The sequence below is a fragment of the Cibotium barometz genome, chromosome 10, assembly GCF_041138505.1.
Source record: "Cibotium barometz isolate CiBa-2024 chromosome 10, ASM4113850v1, whole genome shotgun sequence".
NCBI lineage: Eukaryota > Viridiplantae > Streptophyta > Polypodiopsida > Cyatheales > Cibotiaceae > Cibotium > Cibotium barometz.
The window spans coordinates 61,797,308-61,816,684 of NC_141055.1; the positions used below are offsets into that span (position 1 = coordinate 61,797,308).

At 45.9% G+C, this 19,377-nt stretch overlaps 1 protein-coding gene and 3 pseudogenes across 3 annotated transcripts in view; all 4 read right to left on the reverse strand.

The window, feature by feature from the left end:
• LOC147635137 (uncharacterized) overlaps nucleotides 1-19,377 on the reverse strand; it is a 74,865-nt gene that overhangs the window by 15,067 nt on the left and 40,421 nt on the right. The gene's annotated exons all lie outside the window — the stretch shown is intronic.
• Nucleotides 45-6,692, reverse strand: LOC147635141 (uncharacterized; annotated as a pseudogene).
• Nucleotides 4,312-6,048, reverse strand: LOC147635142 (uncharacterized; annotated as a pseudogene).
• Nucleotides 7,780-9,047, reverse strand: LOC147635143 (uncharacterized; annotated as a pseudogene).

Below are 19,377 nucleotides of genomic sequence, written 5' to 3' on the forward strand. Positions count from 1 at the left end.
TACATCAGTACCCAAAGACAATAGAGGCATCATATACATGTACATCAGTATCCAAAGATATCTCTCATCGGACGATGACGTATAATATCAATGTCCTCCATAGTGAGCACTCTCACGGGCCGGCTCCTATGTCGCGCTAGTATGGTGTGGATCTTCTGTCGCAATCTGCGCCGATGTCAAGAGGGCCCCCTCAGCCGGGGGCGACGGGACCGCCCCAACTCTATCACTCGATCAAGTAATGTGCCTGTGGTGCCGCTATGCTGAGAGGGCTGCTGGTCAGACTCCTTAGTCTGTGATGACTGAAAGAAATCTGTAATCCGACACTATATCTGTATCTCCCTCTCTGGGCCCCTCCTCAGGAGGTCCTCTCTATGCCTGCGTATCTCCAATAAGTATAGGCCGAGGCATCTCTGATCCTGGTATCTCATGACCCTAGAAAGTGGTCCAAAGCCCTCTCTGAATAGACAGTGAAAGCGGCCTCGTATCTCATAGTACACTGGGCAGTGACATATGTAGTGTAACTCTGTCTCAGGCTCCATCTGACACAACTGACAGGTCCTGAACTCAGCTGATACTCCTCTAAATCTGCCTGTCTCGATCTCTAGGCTGGTGTGAGGATGTGCGTATCTGACCAATAGCACATCGAATCCCATGAGATAAATGAGTATCCATATATCCTGGTCTGATCACAAATCCATCCTCCGTAAGCTGGAGAAGATGCTCTCTATAGAAAGCCATCTTCGTACCCAGCTCATGTGTAGGCTGTATCCATGTCCTCCTGATATCCAACTGAATTAGATCCTGCCTGCTGATGAGCCTAGTAATCTCTGCCCTAGTGAGAGAGATGGAGGGAGCATCTAGAGAGTACTGAAATGGGGGCAATCTATCCATACTAAAGCCATGTAGCTGAAACCAAGATGTCATCTGTGCATACCAACATGATCTATCTCCCTGTGATGTCAACTGTCGTGAAGACTCTAGGGCTAACCGAGTATATCTGTCTCTAGGGAGAGTCCAGATGCTATGCATAAAAGAAACGGATCGAGTGAGCGCCTCTACTACCAACGAAGGGGCAGCGAGCTCCGCCCTAACAATGTCATGTGGTACAGAGACCTTGGCCCTAATCATGCGAGAAATCATAGAAACCAAAGGCCTCTCCATACATCTCCATCCATCAGTACTGCCAGCTCTGGTGTGATGATCTACTGCGGGGCCCCATATCTCTACTCCGTATAGCATGGCCGAAGTGACCAAAGTGTCAAAAGAGCCATAGCTTTGTTCGAGGTTCCTGGAACTGAACCTCGAACACATCCTCTCAAGCCTCCCCAATGTTGCATAAGCTCTGGTCAATCTCGTCTCTGCTGCTCTCCTCAAGGAGAATACTGGGCCACTGAAAACCACCCCAAGATAAGTATATGCATCTGTATACTCCACAGTCTCTCGACCATATGTGAAAGTGGGGGCGGACCTCCTAACCCACTGTGTTGTGGTGTTAAACACCATTACCTTGGTCTTACCAAGGTTCACAGACAATCCACTGTCTTGTGCAAATAACTGCAATGCATCCAAATGACGTTGCATCCCCTCTGGAGAATCTGAGATCAGCACAATATCATCAGCATATAGCAACAGCGGAATCCATGTGCCTGCTAGCTGAGCACCTCTGTCACCATCTCGCTCTACATAGTCTGAAAACTCATCTACATACATCCCAAAAAGAGTCGGAGATAGGGGGCATCCCTGCTTCACCCCAATAGTGGAGTGAACCATATCAGACATGCCCTGAGTAGTGCGTACTCGCCCCACAACTGTCCTGTATAAAGCCAAGATCCCCCAGATCAGCTCTGTGGGCACACCCATGTCCTGTAGTCTGCGTATGAGTCTTGCTCTCGGCACTGTGTCAAATGCTTTGCGGAAGTCCACAAAGCTACAATAAATCCTCCTGCCATGGTATCTACCCTCCTCAATAATAGCTCTGAGTGTCAAAATCTGGTCAAGAGTGGAGAAACCTCTCCTAAACCCTGCCTGCCCTGATGCCCGTATGCCCTCTCTCTCTGCCCATCTACTCAACTCCTGCTCAAGAGTAGAGGCATACAGCCTAGCCAAAGTGTGACCAACCATGATGGTGCGATAATTCCCTGGAAGCATGGGATCTCCTGACTTGAAGATAGGCACAATGGTGGACATACTCCAAGTCTCAGGGAAACCCTCATACATGGCTCGATTAAACATCATAGCAAGAAGCTCTGCAAGCATATCTCTGGCATGAATGAAGTGCTCTGCTACTAAACCATCATGATCATGTGCTCTCCCTATCTTCATCCTGTCAATGGCTTTCCTCACCCTCTCGGCAGTAAAGAAAGTACATGTCTCTGGGCATGTCTCTGGTAGGTCAGGCAAAGGTGGCTGCCCTGATGCAGTGTAGAGAGATGTGGCATATTCCCCCCATGTCTCTGTGGAGGTGATGGCTAGTGGCGGTGAATGCTCATGGAAAAGCCTCCATGCCTCACCTGAATCCTGACTCATAAACAGCTGATACAGATCCCGCTCTAACTGAGATAGGTAAGCCCTCTTCTTTCGTCGCACTAGGCGGCGAAAGATAATCTGTGACTGTCTATGTGTGGTAGTACCCATGAGCACCTCACTCTGTAGTCTGATCCTCGTGTCTCTACACTCCTCATCATACCAGCTGTTCTGGGGCATGCTCCCAGATTGCCTCCGTGTAGGCTGACTGTGAGGATATGCCTCTGATGCTGCATCATGGAGCGTCTCTGTCAGTATGTGAGTGAGCTCATCTAGTGGCCGTCCTGGCTCCTGAGTACATAGCTGCCTGTATATCTCGTCTGTGTACACAGAGTCCGTCTCCCTCATGAAGGTATACCGAGCGTGTGTGGAGACCTCTCCTAATGGAGCTGTACTGAACTGGAACGTGAGAGTGAAAGACAAGATAGCATGATCAACTGCTACTCCAACCGGCCTAGTGCCCACCATGAAATCCTGAAAAGAAGGAATGAGACCTGGCTGAGCCATGACATAGTCCCTGACGTACTAGGAGGGAAATAACAAATAGCAATGTAGAGGTATCTGCCTGTATCTGGCCTCAATCTTACCCACATGTACCTAGCATGCTCATCCCTGCGGGCTATGTGTATCAATGGCTGCAGCTCCTCCCTAAATAAAACTGCCACTCCTCCTGAGCCTCGTCCTCTATGCTCTGATCGAGTCTCCTGTCTGCAAGCTGTCTCCCATCTGTATCCGCACACATGTGGCATGGGCTGCTCAGGGGCCTGATGTGTCTCGGAGTAGAAGATGATGTCCCTCCCAGTGTAACTATCCTCAAAGGCACCTACATCAAGGCGTAGAGATCCATTACAATTCCAGGTAGCAACTTTGAGTGTGGTCCCATAGGTCTCGCGCCGTCATGCGGAGCGCCTCTCCATAATAACCACTCATCCATCCCTGTAGAAGGCCACTTTCCCTTTCTCTCGAACTTTCCTTATTTCGGGCATAACTTCTTGCATATGTGCAAGCTGTGAAAGTGTAAGGTCATCCCCAAGAAAGATCCCCGTTTTCTTTAGTGTAGGACGTCTCTTCAAGAAGTCCTTCTTGGTTTCCATGGATGGGAAACGCATGATTAATGCTCTCTCTTTGAAGTTCCCCCACTTCCTTCTCTCCTCTTCCCCACTCTCCATTGGAAGGAGCAAGGGGGGTAGCAAGGAGAGAGAAAGAGGCTCTGCAGCTCTTCACACAGTCGAGAGGAGGGTCTGCCACCAAGAGAGAGAGGGAGGCGAGGGGGGGCTGCGGGGAGAGAGAGAGATGGGGGGGCTGCGGGGATAGAGAGAGAGAAGGAGAGAGATTTGTTGGGGGGGGCTGCGGGGAGACAGAGAGATGCGAGAGGGGGCTGCGGGGAGAGAGAGAGAGAGATGGCGGGGTGGGCTGCGGGGAGAGAGAGAGATGGCGGGGAGGGCTGCGGAGAGAGGGATGGCTGGGAGGGCTGCGGGGAGAGAGATGGCGGGGAGGGCTGCGGAGAGAGAGAAATGAAATGAAATGAAATGTTATATTAACGTCTTCAAAAGGCCAAAAGACCTATGAGACCAAAAGGTTACAATTGGTGAATCTGATACAATGGCTGAGTACGAAAAGTACAAAGAACTGAAAACGAAAAATGAAAAATGAGAATAGGAGGTGGGGATGGGGTGAGAGCTGATACAATGGGTGGGCTAATACATGGGGGGGGCTCTCTCACAGTAGAGGCATCATATACATATACATCAGTACCCAAAGACAATAGAGGCATCATATACATGTACATCAGTATCCAAAGATATCTCTCATCGGACGATGACGTATAATATCAATGTCCTCCATAGTGAGCACTCTCACGGGCCGGCTCCTATGTCGCGCTAGTATGGTGTGGATCTTCTGTCGCAATCTGCGCCGATGTCGAGAGGGCCCCCTCATCCGGGGGCGACGGGACCGCCCCAACTCTATCACTCGATCAAGTAATGTGCCTGTGGTGCCGCTATGCTGAGGGGGCTGCTGGTCAGACTCCTTAGTCTGTGATGACTGAAAGAAATCTGTAATCCGACGCTATATCTGTATCTCCCTCTCTGGGCCCCTCCTCAGGAGGTCCTCTCTATGCCTGCGTATCTCCAATAAGTATAGGCCGAGGCATCTCTGATCCTGGTATCTCATGACCCTAGAAAGTGGTCCAAAGCCCTCTCTGAATAGACAGTGAAAGCGGCCTCGTATCTCATAGTACACTGGGCAGTGACATATGTAGTGTAACTCTGTCTCAGGCTCCATCTGACACAACTGACAGGTCCTGAACTCAGCTGATACTCCTCTAAATCTGCCTGTCTTGATCTCTAGTAGCTGGTGTGAGGATGTGCGTATCTGACCAATAGCACATCTAATCCCATGAGATAAATGAGTATCCATATATCCTGGGGTTTGATCACAAATCCATCCTCCGTAAGCTGGAGAAGGTGCTCTCTATAGAAAGCCATCTTCGTACCCAGCTCATGTGTAGGCTGTATCCATGTCCTCCTGATATCCAACTGAATTAGATCCTGCCTGATGAGCCTAGTAATCTCTGTCCTAGTGAGAGAGATGGAGGGAGCATCTAGAGAGTACTGAAATGGGGGCAATCTATCCATACTAAAGCCATGTAGCTGAAACCAAGATGTCATCTGTGCATACCAACATGATCTATCTCCCTGTGATGTCAACTGTCCTGAAGACTCTAGGGCTAATCGAGTATATCTGTCTCTAGGGAGAGTCCAGATGCTATGCATAAAAGAAACGGATCGAGTGAGCGCCTCTACTACCAACGAAGGGGCAGCGAGCTCCGCCCTAACAATGTCATGTGGTACAGAGGCCTTGGCCCTAATCATGCGAGAAATCATAGAAACCAAAGGCCTCTCCATACATCTCCATCCATCAGTACTGCCAGCTCTGGTGTGATGATCTACTGAGGGGCCCCATATCTCTACTCCGTATAGCATGGCCGAAGTGACCAAAGTGTCAAAAGAGCCATAGCTTTGTTCGAGGTTCCTGGAACTGAACCTGCGAACACATCCTCTCAAGCCTCCCCAATGTTGCATAAGCTCTGGTCAATCTCGTATCTGCTGCTCTCCTCAAGGAGAATACTGGGCCACTGAAAACCACCCCAAGATAAGTATATGCATCTGTATACTCCACAGTCTCTCGACCATATGTGAAAGTGGGGGCGGACCTCCTAACCCACTGTGTTGTGGTGTTAAACACCATTACCTTGGTCTTACCAAGGTTCACAGACAATCCACTGTCTTGTGCAAATAACTGCAATGCATCCAAATGACGTTGCATCCCCTCTGGAGAATCTGAGATCAGCACAATATCATCAGCATATAGCAACAGCGGAATCCATGTGCCTGCTAGCTGAGCACCTCTGTCACCATCTCGCTCTACATAGTCTGAAAACTCATCTACATACATCCCAAAAAGAGTCGGAGATAGGGGGCATCCCTGCTTCACCCCAATAGTGGAGTGAACCATATCAGACATGCCCTGAGAGTGGAAGACAAGATAGCATGATCAACTGCTACTCCAACCGGCCTAGTGCCCACCATGAAATCCTGAAAAGAAGGAATGAGACCTGGCTGAGCCATGACATAGTCCACTGTACTAGCACCATGCCGATGTGAAAAACATGTAAAAGCACCGGCTGCTCTGCAGGGAATCTCTGTAGGCCATTCAAAATGGCCAATCCATGTGCAGTCCCCATATCTATCAAGTATCGTCCATACTCAGTGCGCTCCTCATCCTGTGACCATCTGGATAGGCCCATCTCTGTAACATCAAGCTCCCGCAGCATCTCCTCCGAAGTATCATAGAAAACTGTCTGGTGATGGGCAGTCCTAGCGTTGAAATCTCCTAGGATGATAATATCACCATCCCTAGAAAACTCCCATATGTCATCATCCAAAATAGAGAAAGGGGACTGTCCTCTAGGTGAGGCATACACTGACGTACTAGGAGGGAAATAACAAATAGCAATGTAGAGGTATCTGCCTGTATCTGGCCTCAATCTTACCCACATGTACCTAGCATGCTCATCCCTGCGGGCTATGTGTATCAATGGCTGCAGCTCCTCCCTAAATAAAACTGCCACTCCTCCTGAGCCTCGTCCTCTATGCTCTGATCGAGTCTCCTGTCTGCAAGCTGTCTCCCATCTGTATCCGCACACATGTGGCATGGGCTGCTCAGGGGCCTGATGTGTCTCGGAGTAGAAGATGATGTCCCTCCCAGTGTAACTATCCTCAAAGGCACCTACATCAAGGCGTAGAGATCCATTACAATTCCAGGTAGCAACTTTGAGTGTGGTCCCATAGGTCTCGCGCCGTCATGCGGAGCGCCTCTCCATAATAACCACTCATCCATCCCTGTAGAAGGCCACTTTCCCTTTCTCTCGAACTTTCCTTATTTCGGGCATAACTTCTTGCATATGTGCAAGCTGTGAAAGTGTAAGGTCATCCCCAAGAAAGATCCCCGTTTTCTTTAGTGTAGGACGTCTCTTCAAGAAGTCCTTCTTGGTTTCCATGGATGCGAAACGCATGATTAATGCTCTCTCCTTTGAAGTTCCCCCACTTCCTTCTCTCCTCTTCCCCACTCTCCATTGGAAGGAGCAAGGGGGGTAGCAAGGAGAGAGAAAGAGGCTTTGCAGCTCTTCACACAGTCGAGAGGAGGGTCTGCCACCAAGAGAGAGAGGGAGGCGAGGGGGGGCTGCGGGGAGAGAGAGAGATGGGGGGGCTACGGGGATAGAGAGAGAGAGAAAGAGAGAGATTCGGGGGGGCTCTGCGGGGAGAGAGAGAGATGCGGGAGGGGGCTGCGGGGAGAGAGAGAGAGAGATGGCGGGGTGGGCTGCGGGGAGAGAGAAAGATGGCGGGGAGGGCTGCGGAGAGAGGGATGGCTGGGAGGGCTGCGGGGAGAGAGATGGCGGGGAGGGCTGCGGAGAGAGAGAAATGAAATGAAATGAAATGTTATATTAACGTCTTCAAAAGGCCAAAAGACCTATGAGACCAAAAGGTTACAACTGGTGAATCTGATACAATGGCTGAGTACGAAAAGTACAAAGAACTGAAAACGAAAAATGAAAAATGAGAATAGGAGGTGGGGATGGGGTGAGAGCTGATACAATGGGTGGCCTAATACATGGGGGGGGCTCTCTCACAGTAGAGGCATAATATACATATACATCAGTACCCAAAGACAATAGAGGCATCATATACATGTACATCAGTATCCAAAGATATCTCTCATCGGACGATGACGTATAATATCAATGTCCTCCATAGTGAGCACTCTCACGGGCCGGCTCCTATGTCGCGCTAGTATGGTGTGGATCTTCTGTCGCAATCTGCGCCGATGTCGAGAGGGCCCCCTCATCCGGGGGCGACGGGACCGCCCCAACTCTATCACTCGATCAAGTAATGTGCCTGTGGTGCCGCTATGCTGAGGGGGCTGCTGGTCAGACTCCTTAGTCTGTGATGACTGAAAGAAATCTGTAATCCGACGCTATATCTGTATCTCCCTCTCTGGGCCCCTCCTCAGGAGGTCCTCTCTATGCCTGCGTATCTCCAATAAGTATAGACCGAGGCATCTCTGCTGATCCTGGTATCTCATGACCCTAGAAAGTGGTCCAAAGCCCTCTCTGAATAGACAGTGAAAGCGGCCTCGTATCTCATAGTACACTGGGCAGTGACATATGTAGTGTAACTCTGTCTCAGGCTCCATCTGACACAACTGACAGGTCCTGAACTCAGCTGATACTCCTCTAAATCTGCCTGTCTCGATCTCTAGGCTGGTGTGAGGATGTGCGTATCTGACCAATAGCACATCGAATCCCATGAGATAAATGAGTATCCATATATCCTGGTCTGATCACAAATCCATCCTCCGTAAGCTGGAGAAGATGCTCTCTATAGAAAGCCATCTTCGTACCCAGCTCATGTGTAGGTTGTATCCATGTCCTCCTGATATCCAACTGAATTAGATCCTGCCTGATGAGCCTAGTAATCTCTGCCCTAGTGAGAGAGATGGAGGGAGCATCTAGAGAGTACTGAAATGGGGGCAATCTATCCATACTAAAGCCATGTAGCTGAAACCAAGATGTCATCTGTGCATACCAACATGATCTATCTCCCTGTGATGTCAACTGTCGTCAAGACTCTAGGGCTAATCGAGTATATCTGTCTCTAGGGAGAGTCCAGATGCTATGCATAAAAGAAACGGATCGAGTGAGCGCCTCTACTACCAACGAAGGGGCAGCGAGCTCCGCCCTAACAATGTCATGTGGTACAGAGGCCTTGGCCCTAATCATGCGAGAAATCATAGAAACCAAAGGCCTCTCCATACATCTCCATCCATCAGTACTGCCAGCTCTGGTGTGATGATCTACTGAGGGGCCCCATATCTCTACTCCGTATAGCATGGCCGAAGTGACCAAAGTGTCAAAAGAGCCATAGCTTTGTTCGAGGTTCCTGGAACTGAACCTGCGAACACATCCTCTCAAGCCTCCCCAATGTTGCATAAGCTCTGGTCAATCTCGTCTTCATGAAGGAGAAACGGGGAGAGTGTGGAGCATCCCGCTCTTGGTCTTCCCTATGTCTTTCATGAACCTGGGAGGTTCCAACTTGAGAGTCTCTCTGAGGTTGTGGAGCAACCTGAGACTCATGTGCTTTGGAGTGCTGCGGGATTTCTCCCGACTCCAACGGCACCTTCTCCTTCCCTTTTTCAAGGGAGCGGATTGTCTTCTGAACTTCAGGATGGGAGAGTACTAGCCGCATCTCTTCCACCTGCTTCATGAGGAGAGCATACTCTGCCTTGCGTCCTTCCATTTTTGCGGTCTACCAAGAGTCGTCTTCTCTTAAGAAAGAGAGAGATGACCTTGCTCTGATACCACTGCCACAAAAATATACGGAAGCGCACTAATTCATATAACTGAAAAAGACTTTGCTCACAACATTTTAGAGAAAAGAAAATGACACAATATTGGGGACCAGAAGATGGGCTGGTCCCCTCCCATAAAGAGAATATCTTTATTACTAAAAGGGAGTATCTTTACAAGCACATAAACAGGGCTAACGCCCGTCCCTCATCTTCTATTTCTACCCCTAATTTAGGAGAGTCTAACTGAGAGAGTAGAACCCTCTTTCTGCTAGAAGAATCACCTTCTAGAACTGCATGTTCTAAGGGAGAATGACTCTCCCACTGCTAAGAGAGTTCTCTCTTAGAACTAACTACTCTTTCCTCCTTTCTACGCAAGGGTGCTAGAGCATCTACCCAAACATGGTGCTAACGCATGCGGAGCCCAACTCCTCCATGCGTCCATGCGGGGCTCCCCTTTGCTAAGGAAAGAGACTATGAAATTTTAGGACTAAATGGATTCTCCCTTCTCTAAACAAAGGTGCTAGAGCGTCCTCTCATACATGGTACTAATACACGCGGAGTCCAACTCCGTCATGTATCCATGCGAGGGCTCCCTTTGCTAAGAGATGGGGCTATGCAAAACTTAGCTTTGGCTATTCTCTTCTCCCTAGTCCAAGCAAAGTGCTAGAGCATTCTCTCGTTCATGGTACTAATATACGCGGAGTCCAACTCCAACGCATATCCATGCGAGAGCTCACTTTGCGTAGGGGAGAAGGCAATAGCGCACTTGGGAATCGCTCATAAGAGAGTCTACATTCTCGAGAGCTTACGCACACTTGCGCACTTGCACAAACCGTGCGTCTTAGTGCTCTTAACTTACTCTAAACAAGCCAATGCGCACACATATGCAAGCATGGAACCGTCCCCTATCAAGGGTGCGTTCCTCAAGGAAAGAGAAGAGAGAAAAGTACATGAAATGCAACATTCATTCACATGCAAACTTGCTGTAATTTTCTGCACATAACCAGAAATTCTTACCTAGACTTGCTAGGGAGTCGAAATGGAGGCCTTCTTCGCGACGGAAGTGCTCCAAACTTTGTATGCGCATAGGTACACTAGCGGGGGATGAAATGCTACCGCCGCTCCTTCAATTTCAGCCCTCTTAGAGACGCTAAGGGGCTGAAAACAGAGAATTTACAGCAGCCTCTTCTTAGTGCGTGTGCGAGCTTTTGCGACCACTTTGTGCGATGAAACTCCTCTACACAATAGTTATGGCTGCGGGAGACCTTGTTCTAGACTAAGGGAGTATTTCTACTCCACGTGAGTCACAAGGGGCTGCTCCCAAGCTTTAATGGAGAGCTTCAACGCGTAGAGGACATTCAACTTGGGGGGAGGGGGTCACCAACTAGCTTGTGTGTGTGGGGGTTGCTCATTTATATAGAGGGGAGAAGAAGGGGCGAGTTTTTCTAGTGGGAGTGAGGTGTGAGACTTTGCATGAGTAAGTGTGCCAAGTGTGTGCCACTTGGCACACTTACTTAAACTCACTTAAACCATTCAACTTTAATGTTTTAAAATTCCTAAGACCCTTTACTTTAAACATTAAAAACAAAGGTAAAAACTTTTAAACTCACACTAACTTTAATTCTTTTGCGAACTACTAACTCGGTGAAGTCCACCCGACCCAGTGCCACACCGGCACCGCGTCGGCATCACCTGTTCGCACTTGTCCGGCCTCTTACGAGACCCTAAGGCCTTCGGCTTTAGGATTAATTCTCTTAGGGACCCCATCTCATTCATGTGCTTGTTCTAACACGCGTATTTTTCTGAGCCTAAAATCTGAGGCTACAACATACCTTTACACGAAGCGCCGATTTCCCAATCTGGCAGCTTCTGTGGGCAGTTGGTCTGCTAGGGTTTCCACTAAAATGTTCTAGTCACCTTTGTGACACATTTGAAACCCTAGAACTACTTTTCTATTCTAATGTGCACATCTATTTAAATGACTTGAAACTAGTAAATAAATAAATTATTTACGAAAGCCATTTTACTGGTTAATAAATAATTAATTTATTTACAAAAAATTCTAAAATTGTTACACTTTCTTTGATGACATTATTGTCAGAGCATAAGAAGCATTTGGCTATGGTTTTTGCAGAACTCAGCAAACATAGGTTTCTCATTAATGGCAAAAAGAGTGAATTCTTCTTGGAAGAGATTCATTTGTTGGGGCACATCATTTCTAAAGACGGTGTGTGCATGGATCCCGCTAAAGTGGAAGCAATTCGCAGTTGGCCTGATTTGAGAACCCTACATGATGTACGTAGCTTTTTGGGGCTATGCTCGTATTATAGACGGTTCATATGCTACTTTGCTGAGATTGCTTCACCCCTTCATGCTTTGCAAAAGAAGGGAGTTGTTTTTCGATGGGCTGAAAAAGAAATTGCAGCATTTAATAAGTTGAAAGAAAAGCTTACGTCGCCAGATCTCCGAAAAGCTTTTGTTGTCCAATGTGATGCATGTGGGAACAACATTGGTGCAGTCCTCATGCAAGATGGACGAGTAGTGGCATATGAGAGTAGAGTGTTGCAGGGTGCTGAGAAAAACTTGCAAGTTTATGAGAAAGAGTTGTTGGTTGTCATACATGCTCTTTCTACATGGAAACATTACTTGCTTGGGGCTGATTTTGTTGTGCAGACAAATCATCACACGTTGCGATATTTCCTCACTCAGACAGTTGTCTGAGAAGCATATGCAATGGGTCAACTTCTTATCTATGTTTCACTTTCAAATAGTGCATGTAAGAAGAATATTGTGGTGGCTGATGCTTTATCAAGGAAACCACATATTTCAGCCGTGTCTATACCATATCATCATGAGTTGGATGATATGAAGACACAATATGCCGAGGATGAGGATTTTGCTAGAGTTTATGATCAGCTGTCTGATGGTCAGCGGCATGAGCACTATACTCTTAGAGATGGCTTTCTTATGATGCATGGACGTCTTTGTGTCACAAAGCAGTTGAGGTCCAAGGTTATGATAGAGAGTCATGTACCACCATATGCAGGGCATCGAGGTATAGATGCTACAGTGAAAGCAGTGGAGACTTTCTTCTATTGGCCAGCTTTGAGACATGATGTAGATACTTTTGTATGCACATGCATTGTATGTCAGAAAGTCAAGTTTGATCGTCAGAAGGCACCAGGGTTGTTACACCCTTTGCCTATTCCTGATAGACCGTGGGAGAGCATTGCCATGGATTTTATCTTTGATCTTCCTAGGACACCAACAGGGAATGATGGGATTTGGACCATTATATGCAGGTTTAGTAAGCAAGCCCATTTCATTCCGATGAGGAAGAAGATAAAAGCGGATCATATGGCAAGGTTGTTTATGCAACATATCTTTAAGTATCATGGCATGCCTCAGTCTATTCCTGATAGACCGTGGGAGAGCATTGCCATGGATTTTATCTTTGATCTTCCTAGGACACCAACAAGGAATGATGGGATTTGGACCATTATATGCAGGTTTAGTAAGCAAGCCCATTTCATTCCGGTGAGGAAGAAGATAAAAGCGGATTATATGGCAAGGTTGTTTATGCAACATATCTTTAAGTATCATGGCATGCCTCAGTCTATCATTAGTGACAGAGATCCGCGTATGACGAGTCTATTTTGGAGAGGTCTTTTTGAGAATATGGGCACTACTTTGAAGTTCTCATCTTCTTTTCATCCACAGACAGATGGACAGTCGGAAGAGGCTAATTCCACTGTTCTAGATCTTTTGAAATGCTATGTATCAGAGCATAAGGCAAAGTGGGAACAATATTTGCCATTAGTGGAGTTTGCTTATAACAACACTGTGCATAGTTCCACTGGCAAGGCTCCACTTGAAATAGTGGAAGGGGGCAAGAAAGTTCCTCCCATTTTGCATACAAAGGATAAGATCTTTGAAGCCGACAAGTATGTCGAGAGTATGGATGAAGCCTATGCTAAAGTAAAGTTAGCTCTCCAAAAGACGCAGGCAAAGCAAAAGAAAGCTGCAGACCATCACTGTAAGACGCTCGATTCCACGATCAACGGCCTCATCAATAGGCTCTCAAAGCTCGAGAAAGAAGCTGATACCCTCAACAAGGAAAAAGAAGCATGGAAGAAGGAGAAGGAGGAATGGGAGATGGCAAGAGCAAAAGAACGGGAAGAGCGGAAGAAGGAGGAGGAATGGGAGATGGAAAGAGCAAAGGAACGGGACGAGTGGAAGATGGAGAAGGACAACTTGATGGAACAAATGGCCATAATCAAAGCATCGATATCGCATCCCTCACCCCCGAGAAGAAGGTGAAATAAATCATGATACCAAGGCGATCACCAAGGCCTTGACCGCACGCATGGAGGATAAACTCGAGGCCGCCACGAAAGAAGGATGGGTGGAAGTGGTCAAGAAGAACATTAAGAAGGAAGCACGAGAGGAAGCACAAAAGGAAGAGGTCCTCATTGTACACACCACCCTCAAAGAAGGAAGCACAAAAGGAAGAGGTCCTCATTAAGAAGGAAGCACGAGAGGAAGCACAAAAGGAAGAGGTCCTCATTGTACACACCACCCTCAAAGAAGAGAAGATGAGGCAAGCCCGACGCCTCAATGTGCGAGTCATCGGCATAGGGGAGAAGGAGGGATCCACACCCGAGAGAGATGGGAGGGAGCTTTGCAAACAACAAGCTCGGGTACAAAGAAGAAGAATCACTTCCCTTCACCAAAGCATGGAGAGCCGGCCGCAACAAAGACCCCAACAAAGAGAGGGCTCTCATCCTCCAATTTCCAAATGACGAGTCATGATGACAGTCTCTCATCATCAATCTCCTAGCCCTCCTAGCACTATTCCCCTATCTACTACTAGCCCTCCTAGCAGTGAGCACTATCCGCCTATCTCATGAGTCATGGTGGGGCTAGCCCACCTAGTCCCATTCCTCCCTTCCTCCTATCTCATGGCTATCCCCCTATCTCATGTAGAGGGGGGCCTCTACGGGGGCGACAAGCCATCCTAGCAGCATGGTAGGAGAGCCCTCAATCAAATTAGGATGGACATAGGGCCATCCTAGCCTCGTGGTGGTGGCGAAGCACACAGTAATCCTAGCGTGGCCTTGGACCCATCCTGCAAGCCACTAGACATCATCTAAGCTACTGGTACTTTTGGGTCAGCTATAATAGTAGTTAGTGGGTGAGTCTGGGGGGGTGGGTGTCTGGGGAGAGTACGGCCAAAAAAAAAGATGTGTATTTTCATGCCATGAGTCGAGGCAATTTCAAATTTTGCAGCTTGCAGCATGTTCCGTCACCACACGAACCAAGGTCTAGCGGGAGTCCTGTGTGGCTGACAGCCTTTGCAGCCACACGAACCAAGGTCCTAGCGGGAGTCCTGGGGCTGACAGTCATTATTCATGAGGGTTAGGTTGTCTTCCAAGATCTCATTCATGAGCGTTAGGTCGTCTACTTCAGTAATCACCTCTCAGTATACAGAAAGGTTACAGGTAATAACTTCAGTAATCATCTCTCAAGGTTTTTTTGTGCTGCAATCTAAATGGCACAAAAAGAATCTCCTTCTGTATGCCGCTCTCAGCGAGGCTTGTTGCTCGCAGGAGAGGGAGTCCTCTGTAGTTTCTTGATTCATCACTAGGATATACTATTTCCTTTCCATCATGCCTAGGTGGAGTACAAGTTCCATCAGTGTCTAGAGTAGCTCAATATTCATTCTGGAAAAGATTATGTGATGGTCTACCTTCCCCAATGTGTACATCTTGTACAGGTTGTTCTACCTTCCCCAATGTGTACATCTTGTACAGGTTGTTCTATGTTACCATGTAGAAATGAGTGTGACTACATTCCTTTCTTGGTCAATGTGATACTTGCACATGTATAGTCCATTGAGAGTAAGTAGCTCTTTGAGAAGTAATAACCATGCTTGGCATGGGATGAGAATAGACATCTAGCATTGACATCATAGTATGTGCTGATTTTTTTGTTAGTTCATAGCTTATAGTTTATAGTTTATAAAGCATAGTGCAAAAAAAAACACTATCGTCATTTTTGTAATGAGTAGGCCATCACCTTTTCAAAAAAATAGATTGTACTACAATTAGCTCCAAATGCTTCTTCATAGGCATTGATAAAAAAAAAGTTCAAATTTTCCTTCAAAATCTAGCTTTAGGGCACTAGTATCAATTGCAACAGATTCCTTTTCAGTATCTTTAGTTTTTGGTTCTCTTTTTAACCATGCCTCTACTGTTGAGTGCCATAGATTCATAAAAAATGACAATCTCTCATAGTTTCTTGATTCGTTCACTAGGGGGGAAACTATTTTCTTTCCATCATGCCTAGGTGGAGTACAAGTTTCGATTCTGAAGGAATAACTCTCAATGCTTTTCAAGTTCAACTTTCCATCAAAATAATCTAGCTTTAGGGAACCAATATCAATCGCAACACATCCCTTTTTAGCATCTTCAAGTTTTGGTTCTTTTTTTTGCCCATGCCTCTACTGATGAGAGCCATAGATTCATCACTAAAGAAGGTAAGACACAGTTTCTTGATTCATCACTAGGATATAGTGATATTGTCATGAGTACTTTGTGGATTCATCGGACGTTCCTGATCCAAGATGACACTGTGTGATGCTACTAGTAGAGAGACACATCACAATCATCTTCTTGTGGTAGGTTATATTCATGGCCATTTTTTATGCTCACTTAGCTATGTACTATGATTTATGAACTATGCACCATAAACTATGAACTTTGAACTCTAAACTAACAAAAAGGTCAGCATATACTATGAAATCAAGTGGTTGAGCATTAGTGCATTGAGCATGACTACAACATGAATGAAACACCTTCCAACCAAGTGATATCATAGTCTCTTTCCCACCAATTCATGCCATGGAACAGAGTACTTATTACCACCATTTTGAAATAACAACCATAAGCTATAGGCTATGAACTATGATCTATGAACTATGAAATATGAAATATGCACTACGAACTATGGTGAATGGACTATTAGCACTCCAATATGAACAATGAATTTTTTTTACTATGCACTATATGCACTACAAACTATACACTATGCCAAGGAACTATGGAGTATGAACTATATGAACATGAAGGCTAACTATGAACTATGAACTATGAACTATGTTAGCTCTCAAAACTATACCCTAAACTATCAACATAGTTCATAATCATAGTTAGCCTTCATGTTGGGATCCCTAAACTATTAATGTAGATCAATTTTTAAGATTGTAATAGGTCATAGTGATAGTGCATTACACACAACTCTTCAACGGGTTTGAGGATGGTAGAACAATTCATTAAGTATGGTTATGGCGCAAATATATGGAAACAAGGCATGTATGTCTAAATATCATGTTACACAAGGCATGTGAAAGGGAGCGACCAGTTGAGGCAATTTCAAATTTAATTTTGTAGCCCGTATCATGTTACACAGTGGTTTGTCCCGTCACCACACAAGCCATGATCATGTTACACAGTGGTTTGTCTCGTCACCACAGAAGCCAAGATCCTATTGACAGTCAAGCGATCTCCTGTCGGCCAAGATCTCGCATTCATGAGGGTTAAGGTCGTCTGCTTCGGTTATACAGAAAGGTAATAGCTTCAGTAATCACCTCTCAACAATTTTTTGTGCTGCAATCTAAATAGCACAGGAAGAAGGGGCGAGTTTTTCTAGTGGGAGTGAGGTGTGAGACTTTGCATGAGTAAGTGTGCCAAGTGTGTGCCACTTGGCACACTTACTTAAACTCACTTAAACCATTCAACTTTAATGTTTTAAAATTCCTAAGACCCTTTACTTTAAACATTAAAAACAAAGGTAAAAACTTTTAAACTCACACTAACTTTAATTCTTTTGCGAACTACTAACTCGGTGAAGTCCACCCGACCCAGTGCCACACCGGCACCGCGTCGGCATCACCTGTTCGCACTTGTCCGGCCTCTTACGAGACCCTAAGGCCTTCGGCTTTAGGATTAATTCTCTTAGGGACCCCATCTCATTCATGTGCTTGTTCTAACGCGCGTATTTTTCTGAGCCTAAAATCTGAGGCTACAACATACCTTTACACGAAGCGCCGATTTCCCAATCTGGCAGCTTCTGTGGGCAGTTGGTCTGCTAGGGTTTCCACTAAAATGTTCTAGTCACCTTTGTGACACATTTGAAACCCTAGAACTACTTTTCTATTCTAATGTGCACATCTATTTAAATGACTTGAAACTAGTAAATAAATAAATTATTTACGAAAGCCATTTTACTGGTTAATAAATAATTAATTTATTTACAAAAAATTCTAAAATTGTTACACTTTCTTTGATGACATTATTGTCAGAGCATAAGAAGCATTTGGCTATGGTTTTTGCAGAACTCAGCAAACATAGGTTTCTCATTAATGGCAAAAAGAGTGAATTCTTCTTGGAAGAGATTCATTTGTTGGGGCACATCATTTCTAAAGACGGTGTGTGCATGGATCCCGCTAAAGTGGAAGCAATTCGCAGTTGGCCTGATTTGAGAACCCTACATGATGTACGTAGCTTTTTGGGGCTATGCTCGTATTATAGACGGTTCATATGCTACTTTGCTGAGATTGTTTCACCCCTTCATGCTTTGCAAAAGAAGGGAGTTGTTTTTCGATGGGCTGAAAAAGAAATTGCAGCATTTAATAAGTTGAAAGAAAAGCTTACGTCGCCAGATCTCCGAAAAGCTTTTGTTGTCCAATGTGATGCATGTGGGAACAACATTGGTGCAGTCCTCATGCAAGATGGACGAGTAGTGGCATATGAGAGTAGAGTGTTGCAGGGTGCTGAGAAAAACTTGCAAGTTTATGAGAAAGAGTTGTTGGTTGTCATACATGCTCTTTCTACATGGAAACATTACTTGCTTGGGGCTGATTTTGTTGTGCAGACAAATCATCACACGTTGCGATATTTCCTCACTCAGACAGTTGTCTGAGAAGCATATGCAATGGGTCAACTTCTTATCTATGTTTCACTTTCAAATAGTGCATGTAAGAAGAATATTGTGGTGGCTGATGCTTTATCAAGGAAACCACATATTTCAGCCGTGTCTATACCATATCATCATGAGTTGGATGATATGAAGACACAATATGCCGAGGATGAGGATTTTGCTAGAGTTTATGATCAGCTGTCTGATGGTCAGCGGCATGTGCACTATACTCTTAGAGATGGCTTTCTTATGATGCATGGACGTCTTTGTGTCACAAAGCAGTTGAGGTCCAAGGTTATGATAGAGAGTCATGTACTACCATATGCAGGGCATCGAGGTATAGATGCTACAGTGAAAGCAGTGGAGACTTTCTTCTATTGGCCAGCTTTGAGACATGATGTAGATACTTTTGTATGCACATGCATTGTATGTCAGAAAGTCAAGTTTGATCGTCAGAAGGCACCAGGGTTGTTACACCCTTTGCCTATTCCTGATAGACCGTGGGAGAGCATTGCCATGGATTTTATCTTTGATCTTCCTAGGACACCAACAGGGAATGATGGGATTTGGACCATTATATGCAGGTTTAGTAAGCAAGCCCATTTCATTCCGATGAGGAAGAAGATAAAAGCGGATCATATGGCAAGGTTGTTTATGCAACATATCTTTAAGTATCATGGCATGCCTCAGTCTATTCCTGATAGACCGTGGGAGAGCATTGCCATGGATTTTATCTTTGATCTTCCTAGGACACCAACAAGGAATGATGGGATTTGGACCATTATATGCAGGTTTAGTAAGCAAGCCCATTTCATTCCGGTGAGGAAGAAGATAAAAGCGGATTATATGGCAAGGTTGTTTATGCAACATATCTTTAAGTATCATGGCATGCCTCAGTCTATCATTAGTGACAGAGATCCGCGTATGACGAGTCTATTTTGGAGAGGTCTTTTTGAGAATATGGGC